The sequence below is a fragment of the Triticum aestivum genome, chromosome 4B, assembly GCF_018294505.1.
Source record: "Triticum aestivum cultivar Chinese Spring chromosome 4B, IWGSC CS RefSeq v2.1, whole genome shotgun sequence".
NCBI classification, from domain to species: domain Eukaryota; kingdom Viridiplantae; phylum Streptophyta; class Magnoliopsida; order Poales; family Poaceae; genus Triticum; species Triticum aestivum.
In genome coordinates, this window is record NC_057804.1 from 665,448,782 (window position 1) to 665,452,857 (window position 4,076).

Below are 4,076 nucleotides of genomic sequence, written 5' to 3' on the forward strand. Positions count from 1 at the left end.
TGTCATAGTAGTATTATCAATAATGGTGATCAACTGCAGTTATTTCTCATAGGCCTCAACAGAGAGTGGGATGTGAAATTGGTCAATTGGATCCTCAGTCATAGCCATGTTTTCGACAAAGATAAATTCAATCTTGCTGAAAGAGAAAAGTTATGGGAATCTTAACTTTAGAGTGCTATTGAGCCAGTTATCTTACCAGAACATGATTGTATCCCCAGAGCCAACTTAGGGTATAGCCACTTCTTTGAATTCAAGCATCAACTTAAGTATGCTTCTCCACTAGAAGGAACCCAATGGTGTGGAATTCATAGCTTTATTAGGATAATAAGATTCCCAGATTAGGTATACCCAAGGAACATCATGTTGATTGCGAAATTTATGAAGATGTTTCATGAGCAAGCATTTGTTGCGAGTTGCAGTGTCAAGCATACCCAGCCACTGTTTTGGGTTGACTGGCTTTATCCGATGCTATAAGTGCAGTTCCCTTATCTTCCAAACCATATTTCCTCTAACATAAGTGCCTAAGAAATTTCTTGATCTGCTCCATCACCCCAACTGGCAGGGTAAGAGTGCACATGAAGAAGATGGGCATTCTATAGAAGACAGATTTAACCAACACTATCTTGTCTCCATAGGAGAGCAGAGATGAGCAGCCTACCAACCTTCTTTCAATTCTTTTCATGATTGGCATGAAATCTTCAATTCTTGGTTTTGACACACACAAAAGCAAACAAAGATAAGTGAATGGAAAAGAGCCAACTTTGCACCACATTACTTGAGCCAAATGATTCATTTTATCTGGTACAGTGTTGATAGGCACCACAACAGACTTCTCATAATTAACTCTTAAGCCAATATATGTAGTGAAATACAAAAGCAGGTTTATGAGCTAGTTGAGCCGAGCTGAGCTTGCATGCATAATAGGACAGTGTCACTAGCATACTGCATAGTTGGGAAGTCCTTGCAACTTCTAGAGTGATAGGATCTAGAATTAAATCATTTTCCATGGATTCATAGAGAATTTATTGCAATAGGTCAGCTGCCAACACAAAGAGCAAGGGGGAAAGGGGATCTCCTTGCCCAACTCCCCTCTTGCACAGAAATTGCTTCCTAGGTACTCCATCGAGCAGCACAGAAGGCAATCCAGAAGAGAAAATCATATCCATCCACATAATCGATCTTGGCCCAAAACCTCTAGCAATGAGCAAGTCTCTAATAGCACTATGCCCTATCATGTCAAACGCTTTTTCAAAATCAAGTTTTGGAATGATGAGCTCTTTCCCCGAGTGGTGACATTGATGAATAAACTCATAAGACCAGGCAAGGCAGTCTTGAATGGATCTTCTTTTTAGAAAACCATATTGGTTCTTGTGGATGAGCTGCAGAATAACTGACTGTAATCTGTTTGTAAGCGACTATGATTATATTGATGGAGCAATTCAACAAGGAGATAGACCTGAAATCATTAGCATTCATTGGAGCATCTTTCTCGGGTAACAAAGTGATGAAGGAATAATTGATGCTCTGCAAGTTGATGTTGGCATTGTAACAATTATCAATGAGCAAATATAAGTGTGGTGTTTATGAAATCTATGTTAAACCCATCAGGCTTTGGTGCTTTATCAGAAGGAAGCTCTTTAACAACTACATTAATTTCTTCTATTGTGAATGGCTTTGCTAGCTCTTTCAAGTGAGGATTTCTTTAAATAAGAGAGTCTAGATTTAAGAGTGTTCAGAACTGTGTCAGCGAAAGGGTTTCTAAACCGTTTGCATAGGGCGTTTATGCAGGACTGCCAAGAGCGACAACAGGGTGTCTAGCAGGCCCATGTACAGCCATGTGGGAAGATGAAGGCCTACTCGTGGCAGGGTGCTAGAGTTGGAGGGAGGGATCACTTGTTTTTCTTTCTTTTCAGGAGTCTTTGTGCAAAAGAAAATTGGATGTACATGTAACTGATGTTTTCTTTGCCATGTCAGCATCTATAAACAGACCCGGTCTGTTAGTTTGGGGGTTAATGGAGCCAAAATGAGCAATTATTGCTATCTCAAAAAAATTAGGACTTACGTGCGGTGGTTTCTGCAAAATTCCTCTAAAAATGTCTTTCCTGCTAGTGATGGTGCAAATGTGGTGGTTTCGTGCTTTCTACTCGCACTTTGTGAGTGCCACGAGTGGCAATGAATTGACTTCCAAGGCATCATTAACGCTCATATTTTGAGAAAAAGAGCAATATATTTCCAAGGTTATATCAGTACACCATGAGTGAGTTTTTTTCGCCCCGAGCCCAAAATTTTGTAAAAGAATAATATAATAAATGCATTTTATAATTAAAATAAAAATGAGATCTCACAATATATAAAAAAATCATGTACTTTCATAAAGAATAGTGATGTGCTAAAAATACATGCTGTGCAACTCAGATGAATATGTATTTCATCATGAAACTGGGCAACCATGTAGTGCCCATCAATATTTTTTGCAGAAATCTTCAAGATTTATAATATATTTTTTGATCTTTTTCAAAATTTGGGTACCATGGATCCGGAGAGCCAAAATGAATTTCCTTATGCACATCATCATCATAATAGTATAATGCCAAAAGGCTGCCAAGACATCATAAATGCACAACAAATTAGTAAAAATAAAAGAAAATTCATGACGTAGAAATGTCACGCCATAGCGATCAATAGTGGTTGCGACAATGATCAGATGGCACAAACCGTCCCTTGACAACACAAAGACTGCGAGAAATGTTCTTCAAAAGTAAGGTCTCTCAAGAAAGAATGACGTGCCAAGACCACCATCGTTGCATGCAACAACCAAAGGTCAAATCATGGATTTTTATTCTCAACTCAAGTGCATGCGAACAACTCCAAACCGGGCCAGGCGGTGGCAGCAAGAACAAGAGTGACGAGGAGGTGATCACCACCGTGGATAAACTAGAGAGCGAAGAGTATGAGAAGCGTAAGTAGCTGATGGTGCTCGGCATCCTGGCGGCGAGCGTGACGTACCAGTACCAGGCTGGTCTCGCACCTCCCGGCGGCACGTGGGGCGACGACGATACCGCTTCGCCATCGCCCTTGCCGTCCCCATCGGCACACCCACCCACCGTCGCCGGCAACCCGATCCTGCTTGACTTCAATGCTGCACGGTACCAGGCCTTCTTTTACTGCAACGCAACATCGTTCGTGGCCTCGGTCGTCGTCATCTTGATGCTGCTGCATCGCACCACGAAGAAGCAGAAGCCCGGTGCGCCGCTGCGGGCGTTGCAGACCGCTGTGGTCCTGCTAGGCTGGCAGCTGCAGGGACTGGGAGACATCTTCATACGTCATTGCGCTCGTCGCCGCGGTGGCCGTCTTCACCATGATCTACGTGTTACTGGCGTTCAACGTCGTGCGGACCAAGGCCAAGAAGTACTTTTCTGCAAAGGGGTTGAAATACTCAGGAGCACGCAATGATCATGATCAGCCAGCCGCAGATGGTGTGTAATTTTTTATTTATTTCTTCTTATTCGCATAGAAAATTAGTTAATTATTCTTGTTTACATTCCCTTGATTTGAAGAGTTTTAATCAATTGCATTTTCTTTCCTTCCCTTGATTTGCAATGCTGGTGATTGGACAACCTGTGTAAGATTTTTTGTATCATTCTTTTGCTGGGAAACTTGTGTCTGATTTTGATGCACACAATATATGAACTGCCTGTACATTTTCATTCACGAAAAAACAAACTACATATGTACATTTTGAGTAATTCAATTCAGTTTTCAATTGTTTAGTTGGAGGGGATTGTGTTACGTTGTTTTTGTGTATCTAACACAACCAAGAAAAATAATAATTCCGAGTCACCTTGTCGTGTGCCTCCAGCTCGACTGTTGTCATGACTCATGAGTGTGATGCCAATGAAAGTACGTACAAGGAGAGAGCAAGTTAGGTACGAGCTGGGGCCTCTCGCATTGTTTGATTCTTTGCGCATGGGGAGGGAGCATCCGTGCAGAGAGAATACTCGGCAACGGCTATATTATTAGCAACGTGTGCCTTTGTTTGAAGGGAATGATTCGTTCCGGAAAGAAGACGCCTACGG